The sequence below is a fragment of the Schistocerca serialis genome, chromosome 6 (assembly GCF_023864345.2).
Source record: "Schistocerca serialis cubense isolate TAMUIC-IGC-003099 chromosome 6, iqSchSeri2.2, whole genome shotgun sequence".
Lineage (NCBI taxonomy): Eukaryota > Metazoa > Arthropoda > Insecta > Orthoptera > Acrididae > Schistocerca > Schistocerca serialis.
This window is the reverse complement of record NC_064643.1, coordinates 655,213,313-655,228,150: the sequence shown is the minus strand read 5'-3', so window position 1 is coordinate 655,228,150 and position 14,838 is coordinate 655,213,313. Positions and strand designations below refer to the sequence as shown.

Below are 14,838 nucleotides of genomic sequence, written 5' to 3'. Positions count from 1 at the left end.
GGACTCAATACGGTTAAGATTTAAGGTAAGAAAGGTGTATGCTTGAACCATAGAGAGAAAAGCGAGAAAGGAAATCACCTACACCGACGCACCAACGTCACAGTCCATAGCAGGGGAGACGGAGGCATCCGAGGGAGGGGGACTGGTACCCCGTTCCGCGGATCCCTTACGCTTCGGTTTTTTACGAACAGCATTAACGTTCGGCTGAACGCGTAACTTGCGTCGGCTGACGGGCAAGGAAGCTTCAGCCGCCGGTGACGTAGGAGGGTCAAGTTCTGTATCCGACACCACCCGCGCCGGTCCACATGCGGGATCCGGGGTCGCGGGGGGAAACTCCGACAAAACGGAATGGTCAACACTTACACTAGCTTCCGGCAAACATGGACTGCACGGAGGCGAATCGTGAGCAGGAAGGTCCGAGGCCGCAAAGTTGGACGGAAGCGGAGCAGCTCCGCTGGCAGAGGTATGGGGCAGCGAAGCAGGAAGTTGTCGCGGCTCCACTTGTTGTGACATCGAAGTCGGTTCGGAAGACGGCGCCAACAGGCCCGACCGACGATCCGACTCGAGAGAAGCTGCGTCGGAGGCCGGAGGGGCGCCAGCAGCCGCCACCGGAACCGTTACCTCAGGAAAGCAGGGAGCAGCTACAGTACACAGTGGCTCGGAGGATGCCGGTCGCTCGGACTGGGGCATCTCAGGGAGATCCTCATCCGTACTATTTCCATCGTGTGGGCGACGCCTCTTATTATTCAAAAGTGGCACACCCACCTGAGGGACAGACGGAACAACATCAGATTTAGCACGCAAAGGAGGAAATTCTGTGTCAGGGGTGCGCAAAACCTGTGGCGGAGCGCTACTACCACTGGACTGTGCTACACCAAGAGCAGAACCACCTGCAACGAGGTCAGCGACCGTTAACTTGCGACGCTGTTCGAGAGAATTTTTTAAAACAAAAACCCTCCGCGGACAGTCGGTACGCACGTGACCACTTTCATTGCACAAAAAACAGGTGCCAACCTGACCACTATATGTTACATGGACACGATATCCACCGATCTGCAGGTGAGATGGAATATTCTGCTTAACGTGCATTTCGACTGAACGAATACCACTGTAACATTGCAGGCGATGTTGGCTTGACCAGCGTTCAAGGCGAATGCTCTTTACATCACCATACTTTTGTAGACCCTCCTTATGATAGACATTATCCACCTCCGGTGGAAGGTTGTAAACACGAACATTGGTATACGTGATGGAAGCATTGGAAAGCAGCACGGTACTTACAGAATCATCCCGATGCCGAAAGAGAACTTGATGACCATATTTAGAAAGAATTTTATCAACCTGAAGTGGGTCCATAAACTTAACAAAGAAAACATACAGTTCTGTATCAAAATAAGCAGTATGCACCTGATCCGAATGAACACCAAAGGTATCTACCAACCAATCATGAATCTCAAGGGAACTAGGTTGCACATGGCGGGTTGACTTGTCAAAAGTAAAACTAACTGTAGCCTGACGAGGAATAACCTGGGACGACATTTTCAAAATACGCGGTCGAAACCGCTACACAAAACACACTGAAATAAGGACAGAAAGTAACACAAGGTACTAAACAACGACGGAGAAACACTCACAGAAGTTGCAACACAACACGTAAACAAACGCTATAGTCCACTATACGTAACGCTACGGCGGAGCGGAAGACTAGGCACGTCCACACTGCACGGCGTCTAAAGCGGAACTGCCACTGAGCTAAGCAGGCAGCAGCTTTACGTTCGTGAGCTATCCCCAAATTGTTACTTCATCATACTGAATCTTGCAGCCCTCGACCAGATATCGGATTTGGCACACAGCTGCTGCTGGGGTTGTCCAAATTGCCGTTTTCCAAATCTCTTGAATGTTTCGCCCTTACGATCGACGACGAGCTTCGGGCCAGCAAAAGTTTGCGGTCTGCGCAATCCTGACCTAGTGCACAGCTTGTGGGATAGCGTGGCTCGACTGCGAAATGCGCCTTTCGGCTCCTCTCTCTGGCTACAGTATGCTGTTGTCCACAGTGGCGCTGGCGTTGCCCATGGGGCTTCATGTAAGGCGACTGCACGTCGCTCGGCCAACAGCGGCCTACTGCAGACCGACACTTAAGAGACACCAAATACAAATCGACATCGAGAGACAGGCCCTGTCATATGGCACTCGCGACGTATACGCTGAAATTGAATGTAAAGAATACGTCTTTTGTGGTGGGCGTCACTCTACTGCAGTGTCACACATGACGAATAAAAAGGAAAACAGCAGAACGTCTGTGTAGGGCCATGTTTTTACCTACAGTGTCACCTGGCTGAATGTGTATAAGGCTCTGTGGCATCACTCAAACACAGCCAAATTGTCACACTAGCTGTGCATCTCTAACAAAGTTGACGTATGTCCTCACCTCGGTGCCGGTTAAAACGATTTCGCCCCCGGGTGGGCTCGAACCACCTACCTTTCGGTTAACAGCCGAACGCGCTAGCCGATTGCGCCACGGAGGCCTTGACTTTGGCTCCCTTGCGCTCTGTATATCAACGCGAGTGGTAGCATTTGCTTACGCCTCTTCACATGGATAACGTGCATGCACACTGTAGCGAGGCTCGTAAACTAATGACATCGCCAAGCATGACATTATACTACAAAATGCATACAAACCAATGTTCTGCCTATGAATTCAGAAAACCTCTGAGGCCAGTAGAATACTTGTCATAGGTTGTAGAACATCCCTTTCATTCAGTGTACTGCCATGTGTTAGATGTTGCTCGAGATAGCTCCGCTCCTTGCAGGAAGGTGTAAAAAATGAATGCCTTCTGTGAGGTTCGAACTCACGACCCCTGGTTTACGAGACCAGTGCTCTACCACTGAGCTAAGAAGGCGGCAGCTTAGCTTTTGTGAGCTATACCCAAATAGTTACTTCATCATACTGAATCTTGCAGCCCTCGACCAGATATCGGATTTGGCACACAGCTGCTGCTGGGGTTGTCCAAATTGCCGTTTTCCAAATCTCTTGAATGTTTCGCCCTTACGATCGACGACGAGCTTCGGGCCAGCAAAAGTTTGCGGTCTGCGCAATCCTGACCTAGTGCACAGCTTGTGGGATAGCGTGGCTCGACTGCGAAATGCGCCTTTCGGCTCCTCTCTCTGGCTACAGTATGCTGTTGTCCACAGTGGCGCTGGCGTTGCCCATGGGGCTTCATGTAAGGCGACTGCACGTCGCTCGGCCAACAGCGGCCTACTGCAGACCGACACTTAAGAGACACCAAATACAAATCGACATCGAGAGACAGGCCCTGTCATATGGCACTCGCGACGTATACGCTGAAATTGAATGTAAAGAATACGTCTTTTGTGGTGGGCGTCACTCTACTGCAGTGTCACACATGACGAATAAAAAGGAAAACAGCAGAACGTTGAAACGTCCCCTTTGAACAATTGTACAGGACTGTGCTTAAACTGACACACAATATTTTTAGCGCAACGCAATCTGACTTTCAAAAATCCCTACAAAAGAATGGCCCTGACTAACATTAAACTATACCTTTCACAAATCACTAAATCACTTACCTCACAATAATCTTCGTTTCTCCCACTACTGCAATACAGCAAGCGCCACTACTGCCAGCTAAATAAAAGATTCAAACTACTAAGGGCACTAACTACTGATAGGGATAGTTAGCAAATGAAAGATATTAATAGAGAACAAACAATGTATTTACCTTGATATCATCATATATAAATATAGCAGTTCATGACAAATTTCAAAAACTCCGCCATCTCTCTCCCCACATCCACCACTGCTGGCGGCTCACCTCCAACTGCGCAACGCTACGCGCTGTTCACATCCAGCTGCCGCTGCCCAACACTACAATGGCGAGTATTACAACAATGCAAAGCAGCCACAGACTGCACACAGCACAGCCAGTGATTTTCATATAGAGGTGGCGTTACTAATAAAAATCCTAAACAGCCTACTTACATAGAGAAAACATAAACAGCCTACTTACATAGAGAAAACATAAACAGCCTACTTACATAGCCCCCATGCTCCCCACAAAAATTTTTACAAATTGGATGGGGCAGTGGCCAATACAGATTTGAAAAAATTTTCATAATTACAATAACAAAGAAATCAAATGCTCACACTTATTGATATTATGTTGGTCAAAAGCTAAAATTGTCTCACAGTCCATAAAGACAGTCCTAATCGTACATCATAACAGTAATTACAGGTTTTTTTTCACAAAGTCTCATTAGTAAAAGAAATTGCACACAGAAGTAGTGGATTTCCATGCAGTCTTGAAGAAGTAGTGTTGTCCTTCCAACGGAAAGACAGTGCTGACTCTTGACATGCTGACAGATAACGGGCCACAACAGAGCAAACCCACAGCAGAGTCAGTCGTAGTTTGGAAGAATATTGGTAGGTAGGTCATCACAGTGCAGACCCACTGTAGTCCTGGTAGAGAGTATGGTATTGGTGGGCCACCAGAGGTGCAGACCCACTGTAGTCCTTGTAGAGATAATGGTATTGATGGATCATCAAAGTAAGTAGGCTGTTTATGTTTTCTCTATGTAAGTAGGCTGTTTATGTTTTCTCTATGTAAGTAGGCTGTTTAGGTTTTTTATTGGTAACGCCACCTCTGTATGACAATCACTGGCTGTGCTGTGGGCAGTCTGTGTCTGCTTTGCATTGTTGTAATACTCGCCATTGTAGTGTTAGGCAGCTGGCTGTGAACAGCGCGTAGCGTTGCGCAGTTGGAGGTGAGCCGCAAGCAGTGATGGATGTGGGGAGAGAGATGGCGAAGTTTTGCAATTTGTCATGAACTGATATATATATATTATGACTTGTGATGATATTAAGGTAAATACATTGTTTGTTCTCTATTAATATCTTTCATTTGCTAACTATCCCTATCAGTAGTTAGTGCCTTCAGTAGTTTGAATCTTTTATTTAGCTGGCAGTAGTGGCGCTCGCTGTATTGCAGTAGCTTGAGCAGCGAAGATTTTTGTGAGGTAAGTGATTTGTGAAAGGTATAGTTTAATGTTAGTCAGGGCCATTCTTTTGTAGGGATTATTGAAAGTCAGATTGCGTTGCGCTAACAAAATATTGTGTGTCAGTTTAAGCACAGTCATGTATAATTGTTCAAAGGGGACGTTTCATATGGCGTCTGTGTAGGGCCATGTTTTTACCTACAGTGTCACCTGGCTGAATGTGTATAAGGCTCTGTGGCATCACTCAAACACAGCCAAATTGTCACACTAGCTGTGCATCTCTAACAAAGTTGACGTATGTCCTCACCTCGGTGCCGGTTAAAACGATTTCGCCCCCGGGTGGGCTCGAACCACCAACCTTTCGGTTAACAGCCGAACGCGCTAGCCGATTGCGCCACGGAGGCCTTGACTTTGGCTCCCTTGCGCTCTGTATATCAACGCGAGTGGTAGCATTTGCTTACTCCTCTTCACATGGATAACGTGCATGCACACTGTAGCGAGGCTCGTAAACGAATGACATCGCCAAGCATGACATTATACTACAAAATGCATACAAACCAATGTTCTGCCTATGAATTCAGAAAACCTCTGAGGCCAGTAGAATACTTGTCATAGGTTGTAGAACATCCCTTTCATTCAGTGTACTGCCATGTGTTAGATGTTGCTCGAGATAGCTCCGCTCCTTGCAGGAAGGTGTAAAAAATGAATGCCTTCTGTGAGGTTCGAACTCACGACCCCTGGTTTACGAGACCAGTGCTCTACCACTGAGCTAAGAAGGCGGCAGCTTAGCGTTTGTGAGCTATCCCCAAATTGTTACTTCATCATACTGAATCTTGCAGCCCTCGACCAGATATCGGATTTGGCACACAGCTGCTGCTGGGGTTGTCCAAATTGCCGTTTTCCAAATCTCTTGAATGTTTCGCCCTTACGATCGACGACGAGCTTCGGGCCAGCAAAAGTTTGCGGTCTGCGCAATCCTGACCTAGTGCACAGCTTGTGGGATAGCGTGGCTCGACTGCGAAATGCGCCTTTCGGCTCCTCTCTCTGGCTACAGTATGCTGTTGTCCACAGTGGCGCTGGCGTTGCCCATGGGGCTTCATGTAAGGCGACTGCACGTCGCTCGGCCAACAGCGGCCTACTGCAGACCGACACTTAAGAGACACCAAATACAAATCGACATCGAGAGACAGGCCCTGTCATATGGCACTCGCGACGTATACGCTGAAATTGAATGTAAAGAATACGTCTTTTGTGGTGGGCGTCACTCTACTGCAGTGTCACACATGACGAATAAAAAGGAAAACAGCAGAACGTCTGTGTAGGGCCATGTTTTTACCTACAGTGTCACCTGGCTGAATGTGTATAAGGCTCTGTGGCATCACTCAAACACAGCCAAATTGTCACACTAGCTGTGCATCTCTAACAAAGTTGACGTATGTCCTCACCTCGGTGCCGGTTAAAACGATTTCGCCCCCGGGTGGGCTCGAACCACCTACCTTTCGGTTAACAGCCGAACGCGCTAGCCGATTGCGCCACGGAGGCCTTGACTTTGGCTCCCTTGCGCTCTGTATATCAACGCGAGTGGTAGCATTTGCTTACGCCTCTTCACATGGATAACGTGCATGCACACTGTAGCGAGGCTCGTAAACGAATGACATCGCCAAGCATGACATTATACTACAAAATGCATACAAACCAATGTTCTGCCTATGAATTCAGAAAACCTCTGAGGCCAGTAGAATACTTGTCATAGGTTGTAGAACATCCCTTTCATTCAGTGTACTGCCATGTGTTAGATGTTGCTCGAGATAGCTCCGCTCCTTGCAGGAAGGTGTAAAAAATGAATGCCTTCTGTGAGGTTCGAACTCACGACCCCTGGTTTACGAGACCAGTGCTCTACCACTGAGCTAAGAAGGCGGCAGCTTTGCGTTTGTGAGCTATCCCCAAATTGTTACTTCATCATACTGAATCTTGCAGCCCTCGACACACAGCTGCTGCTGGGGTTGTCCAAATTGCCGTTTTCCAAATCTCTTGAATGTTTCGCCCTTACGATCGACGACGAGCTTCGGGCCAGCAAAAGTTTGCGGTCTGCGCAATCCTGACCTAGTGCACAGCTTGTGGGATAGCGTGGCTCGACTGCGAAATGCGCCTTTCGGCTCCTCTCTCTGGCTACAGTATGCTGTTGTCCACAGTGGCGCTGGCGTTGCCCATGGGGCTTCATGTAAGGCGACTGCACGTCGCTCGGCCAACAGCGGCCTACTGCAGACCGACACTTAAGAGACACCAAATACAAATCGACATCGAGAGACAGGCCCTGTCATATGGCACTCGCGACGTATACGCTGAAATTGAATGTAAAGAATACGTCTTTTGTGGTGGGCGTCACTCTACTGCAGTGTCACACATGACGAATAAAAAGGAAAACAGCAGAACGTCTGTGTAGGGCCATGTTTTTACCTACAGTGTCACCTGGCTGAATGTGTATAAGGCTCTGTGGCATCACTCAAACACAGCCAAATTGTCACACTAGCTGTGCATCTCTAACAAAGTTGACGTATGTCCTCACCTCGGTGCCGGTTAAAACGATTTCGCCCCCGGGTGGGCTCGAACCACCTACCTTTCGGTTAACAGCCGAACGCGCTAGCCGATTGCGCCACGGAGGCCTTGACTTTGGCTCCCTTGCGCTCTGTATATCAACGCGAGTGGTAGCATTTGCTTACGCCTCTTCACATGGATAACGTGCATGCACACTGTAGCGAGGCTCGTAAACGAATGACATCGCCAAGCATGACATTATACTACAAAATGCATACAAACCAATGTTCTGCCTATGAATTCAGAAAACCTCTGAGGCCAGTAGAATACTTGTCATAGGTTGTAGAACATCCCTTTCATTCAGTGTACTGCCATGTGTTAGATGTTGCTCGAGATAGCTCCGCTCCTTGCAGGAAGGTGTAAAAAATGAATGCCTTCTGTGAGGTTCGAACTCACGACCCCTGGTTTACGAGACCAGTGCTCTACCACTGAGCTAAGAAGGCGGCAGCTTAGCTTTTGTGAGCTATACCCAAATTGTTACTTCATCATACTGAATCTTGCAGCCCTCGACCAGATATCGGATTTGGCACACAGCTGCTGCTGGGGTTGTCCAAATTGCCGTTTTCCAAATCTCTTGAATGTTTCGCCCTTACGATCGACGACGAGCTTCGGGCCAGCAAAAGTTTGCGGTCTGCGCAATCCTGACCTAGTGCACAGCTTGTGGGATAGCGTGGCTCGACTGCGAAATGCGCCTTTCGGCTCCTCTCTCTGGCTACAGTATGCTGTTGTCCACAGTGGCGCTGGCGTTGCCCATGGGGCTTCATGTAAGGCGACTGCACGTCGCTCGGCCAACAGCGGCCTACTGCAGACCGACACTTAAGAGACACCAAATACAAATCGACATCGAGAGACAGGCCCTGTCATATGGCACTCGCGACGTATACGCTGAAATTGAATGTAAAGAATACGTCTTTTGTGGTGGGCGTCACTCTACTGCAGTGTCACACATGACGAATAAAAAGGAAAACAGCAGAACGTTGAAACGTCCCCTTTGAACAATTGTACAGGACTGTGCTTAAACTGACACACAATATTTTTAGCGCAACGCAATCTGACTTTCAAAAATCCCTACAAAAGAATGGCCCTGACTAACATTAAACTATACCTTTCACAAATCACTAAATCACTTACCTCACAATAATCTTCGTTTCTCCCACTACTGCAATACAGCAAGCGCCACTACTGCCAGCTAAATAAAAGATTCAAACTACTAAGGGCACTAACTACTGATAGGGATAGTTAGCAAATGAAAGATATTAATAGAGAACAAACAATGTATTTACCTTGATATCATCATATATAAATATAGCAGTTCATGACAAATTTCAAAAACTCCGCCATCTCTCTCCCCACATCCACCACTGCTGGCGGCTCACCTCCAACTGCGCAACGCTACGCGCTGTTCACATCCAGCTGCCGCTGCCCAACACTACAATGGCGAGTATTACAACAATGCAAAGCAGCCACAGACTGCACACAGCACAGCCAGTGATTTTCATATAGAGGTGGCGTTACTAATAAAAATCCTAAACAGCCTACTTACATAGAGAAAACATAAACAGCCTACTTACATAGAGAAAACATAAACAGCCTACTTACATAGCCCCCATGCTCCCCACAAAAATTTTTACAAATTGGATGGGGCAGTGGCCAATACAGATTTGAAAAAATTTTTCATAATTACAATAACAAAGAAATCAAATGCTCACACTTATTGATATTATGTTGGTCAAAAGCTAAAATTGTCTCACAGTCCATAAAGACAGTCCTAATCGTACATCATAACAGTAATTACAGGTTTTTTTCACAAAGTCTCATTAGTAAAAGAAATTGCACACAGAAGTAGTGGATTTCCATGCAGTCTTGAAGAAGTAGTGTTGTCCTTCCAACGGAAAGACAGTGCTGACTCTTGACATGCTGACAGATAACGGGCCACAACAGAGCAAACCCACAGCAGAGTCAGTCGTAGTTTGGAAGAATATTGGTAGGTAGGTCATCACAGAGCAGACCCACTGTAGTCCTGGTAGAGAGTATGGTATTGGTGGGCCACCAGAGGTGCAGACCCACTGTAGTCCTTGTAGAGATAATGGTATTGATGGATCATCAAAGTAAGTAGGCTGTTTATGTTTTCTCTATGTAAGTAGGCTGTTTATGTTTTCTCTATGTAAGTAGGCTGTTTAGGTTTTTTATTGGTAACGCCACCTCTGTATGACAATCACTGGCTGTGCTGTGGGCAGTCTGTGTCTGCTTTGCATTGTTGTAATACTCGCCATTGTAGTGTTAGGCAGCTGGCTGTGAACAGCGCGTAGCGTTGCGCAGTTGGAGGTGAGCCGCAAGCAGTGATGGATGTGGGGAGAGAGATGGCGAAGTTTTGCAATTTGTCATGAACTGATATATATATATTATGACTTGTGATGATATTAAGGTAAATACATTGTTTGTTCTCTATTAATATCTTTCATTTGCTAACTATCCCTATCAGTAGTTAGTGCCTTCAGTAGTTTGAATCTTTTATTTAGCTGGCAGTAGTGGCGCTCGCTGTATTGCAGTAGCTTGAGCAGCGAAGATTTTTGTGAGGTAAGTGATTTGTGAAAGGTATAGTTTAATGTTAGTCAGGGCCATTCTTTTGTAGGGATTATTGAAAGTCAGATTGCGTTGCGCTAACAAAATATTGTGTGTCAGTTTAAGCACAGTCATGTATAATTGTTCAAAGGGGACGTTTCATATGGCGTCTGTGTAGGGCCATGTTTTTACCTACAGTGTCACCTGGCTGAATGTGTATAAGGCTCTGTGGCATCACTCAAACACAGCCAAATTGTCACACTAGCTGTGCATCTCTAACAAAGTTGACGTATGTCCTCACCTCGGTGCCGGTTAAAACGATTTCGCCCCCGGGTGGGCTCGAACCACCAACCTTTCGGTTAACAGCCGAACGCGCTAGCCGATTGCGCCACGGAGGCCTTGACTTTGGCTCCCTTGCGCTCTGTATATCAACGCGAGTGGTAGCATTTGCTTACGCCTCTTCACATGGATAACGTGCATGCACACTGTAGCGAGGCTCGTAAACGAATGACATCGCCAAGCATGACATTATACTACAAAATGCATACAAACCAATGTTCTGCCTATGAATTCAGAAAACCTCTGAGGCCAGTAGAATACTTGTCATAGGTTGTAGAACATCCCTTTCATTCAGTGTACTGCCATGTGTTAGATGTTGCTCGAGATAGCTCCGCTCCTTGCAGGAAGGTGTAAAAAATGAATGCCTTCTGTGAGGTTCGAACTCACGACCCCTGGTTTACGAGACCAGTGCTCTACCACTGAGCTAAGAAGGCGGCAGCTTAGCGTTTGTGAGCTATCCCCAAATTGTTACTTCATCATACTGAATCTTGCAGCCCTCGACCAGATATCGGATTTGGCACACAGCTGCTGCTGGGGTTGTCCAAATTGCCGTTTTCCAAATCTCTTGAATGTTTCGCCCTTACGATCGACGACGAGCTTCGGGCCAGCAAAAGTTTGCGGTCTGCGCAATCCTGACCTAGTGCACAGCTTGTGGGATAGCGTGGCTCGACTGCGAAATGCGCCTTTCGGCTCCTCTCTCTGGCTACAGTATGCTGTTGTCCACAGTGACGCTGGCGTTGCCCATGGGGCTTCATGTAAGGCGACTGCACGTCGCTCGGCCAACAGCGGCCTACTGCAGACCGACACTTAAAAGACACCAAATACAAATCGACATCGAGAGACAGGCCCTGTCATATGGCACTCGCGACGTATACGCTGAAATTGAATGTAAAGAATACGTCTTTTGTGGTGGGCGTCACTCTACTGCAGTGTCACACATGACGAATAAAAAGGAAATCAGCAGAACGTCTGTGTAGGGCCATGTTTTTACCTACAGTGTCACCTGGCTGAATGTGTATAAGGCTCTGTGGCATCACTCAAACACAGCCAAATTGTCACACTAGCTGTGCATCTCTAACAAAGTTGACGTATGTCCTCACCTCGGTGCCGGTTAAAACGATTTCGCCCCTGGGTGGGCTCGAACCACCAACCTTTCGGTTAACAGCCGAACGCGCTAGCCGATTGCGCCACGGAGGCCTTGACTTTGGCTCCCTTGCGCTCTGTATATCAACGCGAGTGGTAGCATTTGCTTACGCCTCTTCACATGGATAACGTGCATGCACACTGTAGCGAGGCTCGTAAACGAATGACATCGCCAAGCATGACATTATACTACAAAATGCATACAAACCAATGTTCTGCCTATGAATTCAGAAAACCTCTGAGGCCAGTAGAATACTTGTCATAGGTTGTAGAACATCCCTTTCATTCAGTGTACTGCCATGTGTTAGATGTTGCTCGAGATAGCTCCGCTCCTTGCAGGAAGGTGTAAAAAATGAATGCCTTCTGTGAGGTTCGAACTCACGACCCCTGGTTTACGAGACCAGTGCTCTACCACTGAGCTAAGAAGACGGCAGCTTAGCTTTTGTGAGCTATCCCCAAATTGTTACTTCATCATACTGAATCTTGCAGCCCTCGACCAGATATTGGATTTGGCACACAGCTGCTGCTGGGGTTGTCCAAATTGCCGTTTTCCAAATCTCTTGAATGTTTCGCCCTTACGATCGACGACGAGCTTCGGGCCAGCAAAAGTTTGCGGTCTGCGCAATCCTGACCTAGTGCACAGCTTGTGGGATAGCGTGGCTCGACTGCGAAATGCGCCTTTCGGCTCCTCTCTCTGGCTACAGTATGCTGTTGTCCACAGTGGCGCTGGCGTTGCCCATGGGGCTTCATGTAAGGCGACTGCACGTCGCTCGGCCAACAGCGGCCTACTGCAGACCGACACTTAAGAGACACCAAATACAAATCGACATCGAGAGACAGGCCCTGTCATATGGCACTCGCGACGTATACGCTGAAATTGAATGTAAAGAATACGTCTTTTGTGGTGGGCGTCACTCTACTGCAGTGTCACACATGACGAATAAAAAGGAAAACAGCAGAACGTCTGTGTAGGGCCATGTTTTTACCTACAGTGTCACCTGGCTGAATGTGTATAAGGCTCTGTGGCATCACTCAAACACAGCCAAATTGTCACACTAGCTGTGCATCTCTAACAAAGTTGACGTATGTCCTCACCTCGGTGCCGGTTAAAACGATTTCGCCCCCGGGTGGGCTCGAACCACCTACCTTTCGGTTAACAGCCGAACGCGCTAGCCGATTGCGCCACGGAGGCCTTGACTTTGGCTCCCTTGCGCTCTGTATATCAACGCGAGTGGTAGCATTTGCTTACGCCTCTTCACATGGATAACGTGCATGCACACTGTAGCGAGGCTCGTAAACGAATGACATCGCCAAGCATGACATTATACTACAAAATGCATACAAACCAATGTTCTGCCTATGAATTCAGAAAACCTCTGAGGCCAGTAGAATACTTGTCATAGGTTGTAGAACATCCCTTTCATTCAGTGTACTGCCATGTGTTAGATGTTGCTCGAGATAGCTCCGCTCCTTGCAGGAAGGTGTAAAAAATGAATGCCTTCTGTGAGGTTCGAACTCACGACCCCTGGTTTACGAGACCAGTGCTCTACCACTGAGCTAAGAAGGCGGCAGCTTAGCTTTTGTGAGCTATACCCAAATTGTTACTTCATCATACTGAATCTTGCAGCCCTCGACCAGATATCGGATTTGGCACACAGCTGCTGCTGGGGTTGTCCAAATTGCCGTTTTCCAAATCTCTTGAATGTTTCGCCCTTACGATCGACGACGAGCTTCGGGCCAGCAAAAGTTTGCGGTCTGCGCAATCCTGACCTAGTGCACAGCTTGTGGGATAGCGTGGCTCGACTGCGAAATGCGCCTTTCGGCTCCTCTCTCTGGCTACAGTATGCTGTTGTCCACAGTGGCGCTGGCGTTGCCCATGGGGCTTCATGTAAGGCGACTGCACGTCGCTCGGCCAACAGCGGCCTACTGCAGACCGACACTTAAGAGACACCAAATACAAATCGACATCGAGAGACAGGCCCTGTCATATGGCACTCGTGACGTATACGCTGAAATTGAATGTAAAGAATACGTCTTTTGTGGTGGGCGTCACTCTACTGCAGTGTCACACATGACGAATAAAAAGGAAAACAGCAGAACGTTGAAACGTCCCCTTTGAACAATTGTACAGGACTGTGCTTAAACTGACACACAATATTTTTAGCGCAACGCAATCTGACTTTCAAAAATCCCTACAAAAGAATGGCCCTGACTAACATTAAACTATACCTTTCACAAATCACTAAATCACTTACCTCACAATAATCTTCGTTTCTCCCACTACTGCAATACAGCAAGCGCCACTACTGCCAGCTAAATAAAAGATTCAAACTACTAAGGGCACTAACTACTGATAGGGATAGTTAGCAAATGAAAGATATTAATAGAGAACAAACAATGTATTTACCTTGATATCATCATATATAAATATAGCAGTTCATGACAAATTTCAAAAACTCCGCCATCTCTCTCCCCACATCCACCACTGCTGGCGGCTCACCTCCAACTGCGCAACGCTACGCGCTGTTCACATCCAGCTGCCGCTGCCCAACACTACAATGGCGAGTATTACAACAATGCAAAGCAGCCACAGACTGCACACAGCACAGCCAGTGATTTTCATATAGAGGTGGCGTTACTAATAAAAATCCTAAACAGCCTACTTACATAGAGAAAACATAAACAGCCTACTTACATAGAGAAAACATAAACAGCCTACTTACATAGCCCCCATGCTCCCCACAAAAATTTTTACAAATTGGATGGGGCAGTGGCCAATACAGATTTGAAAAAATTTTTCATAATTACAATAACAAAGAAATCAAATGCTCACACTTATTGATATTATGTTGGTCAAAAGCTAAAATTGTCTCACAGTCCATAAAGACAGTCCTAATCGTACATCATAACAGTAATTACAGGTTTTTTTTCACAAAGTCTCATTAGTAAAAGAAATTGCACACAGAAGTAGTGGATTTCCATGCAGTCTTGAAGAAGTAGTGTTGTCCTTCCAACGGAAAGACAGTGCTGACTCTTGACATGCTGACAGATAACGGGCCACAACAGAGCAAACCCACAGCAGAGTCAGTCGTAGTTTGGAAGAATATTGGTAGGTAGGTCATCACAGAGCAGACCCACTGTAGTCCTGGTAGAGAGTATGGTATTGGTGGGCCACCAGAGGTGCAG

The 14,838-nt window shown here is 47.1% G+C and overlaps 14 non-coding genes across 14 annotated transcripts; all 14 read right to left on the bottom strand.

The window, feature by feature from the left end:
- Window positions 1-2,451: 2,451 nt before the first annotated feature.
- On the bottom strand, window positions 2,452-2,525 carry Trnan-guu (transfer RNA asparagine (anticodon GUU)). The gene has a single exon. It is a non-coding gene; the product is annotated as a tRNA-Asn (tRNA).
- Window positions 2,526-2,828: 303 nt separating this feature from the next.
- Window positions 2,829-2,900, bottom strand: Trnat-cgu (transfer RNA threonine (anticodon CGU)). The gene has a single exon. It is a non-coding gene; the product is annotated as a tRNA-Thr (tRNA).
- A 2,443-nt stretch (window positions 2,901-5,343) lies between these two features.
- Window positions 5,344-5,417, bottom strand: Trnan-guu (transfer RNA asparagine (anticodon GUU)). Its single transcript has one exon. It is a non-coding gene; the product is annotated as a tRNA-Asn (tRNA).
- A 303-nt stretch (window positions 5,418-5,720) lies between these two features.
- On the bottom strand, window positions 5,721-5,792 carry Trnat-cgu (transfer RNA threonine (anticodon CGU)). The gene has a single exon. It is a non-coding gene; the product is annotated as a tRNA-Thr (tRNA).
- A 689-nt stretch (window positions 5,793-6,481) lies between these two features.
- Window positions 6,482-6,555, bottom strand: Trnan-guu (transfer RNA asparagine (anticodon GUU)). Its single transcript has one exon. It is a non-coding gene; the product is annotated as a tRNA-Asn (tRNA).
- Window positions 6,556-6,858: 303 nt separating this feature from the next.
- Window positions 6,859-6,930, bottom strand: Trnat-cgu (transfer RNA threonine (anticodon CGU)). The gene has a single exon. It is a non-coding gene; the product is annotated as a tRNA-Thr (tRNA).
- A 672-nt stretch (window positions 6,931-7,602) lies between these two features.
- Window positions 7,603-7,676, bottom strand: Trnan-guu (transfer RNA asparagine (anticodon GUU)). Its single transcript has one exon. It is a non-coding gene; the product is annotated as a tRNA-Asn (tRNA).
- A 303-nt stretch (window positions 7,677-7,979) lies between these two features.
- On the bottom strand, window positions 7,980-8,051 carry Trnat-cgu (transfer RNA threonine (anticodon CGU)). The gene has a single exon. It is a non-coding gene; the product is annotated as a tRNA-Thr (tRNA).
- Window positions 8,052-10,494: 2,443 nt separating this feature from the next.
- On the bottom strand, window positions 10,495-10,568 carry Trnan-guu (transfer RNA asparagine (anticodon GUU)). The gene has a single exon. It is a non-coding gene; the product is annotated as a tRNA-Asn (tRNA).
- A 303-nt stretch (window positions 10,569-10,871) lies between these two features.
- On the bottom strand, window positions 10,872-10,943 carry Trnat-cgu (transfer RNA threonine (anticodon CGU)). The gene has a single exon. It is a non-coding gene; the product is annotated as a tRNA-Thr (tRNA).
- A 689-nt stretch (window positions 10,944-11,632) lies between these two features.
- Trnan-guu (transfer RNA asparagine (anticodon GUU)) lies at window positions 11,633-11,706 on the bottom strand. The gene has a single exon. It is a non-coding gene; the product is annotated as a tRNA-Asn (tRNA).
- Window positions 11,707-12,009: 303 nt separating this feature from the next.
- Window positions 12,010-12,081, bottom strand: Trnat-cgu (transfer RNA threonine (anticodon CGU)). The gene has a single exon. It is a non-coding gene; the product is annotated as a tRNA-Thr (tRNA).
- A 689-nt stretch (window positions 12,082-12,770) lies between these two features.
- Window positions 12,771-12,844, bottom strand: Trnan-guu (transfer RNA asparagine (anticodon GUU)). Its single transcript has one exon. It is a non-coding gene; the product is annotated as a tRNA-Asn (tRNA).
- Window positions 12,845-13,147: 303 nt separating this feature from the next.
- On the bottom strand, window positions 13,148-13,219 carry Trnat-cgu (transfer RNA threonine (anticodon CGU)). The gene has a single exon. It is a non-coding gene; the product is annotated as a tRNA-Thr (tRNA).
- Between the last annotated feature and the right edge of the window lie 1,619 nt (window positions 13,220-14,838).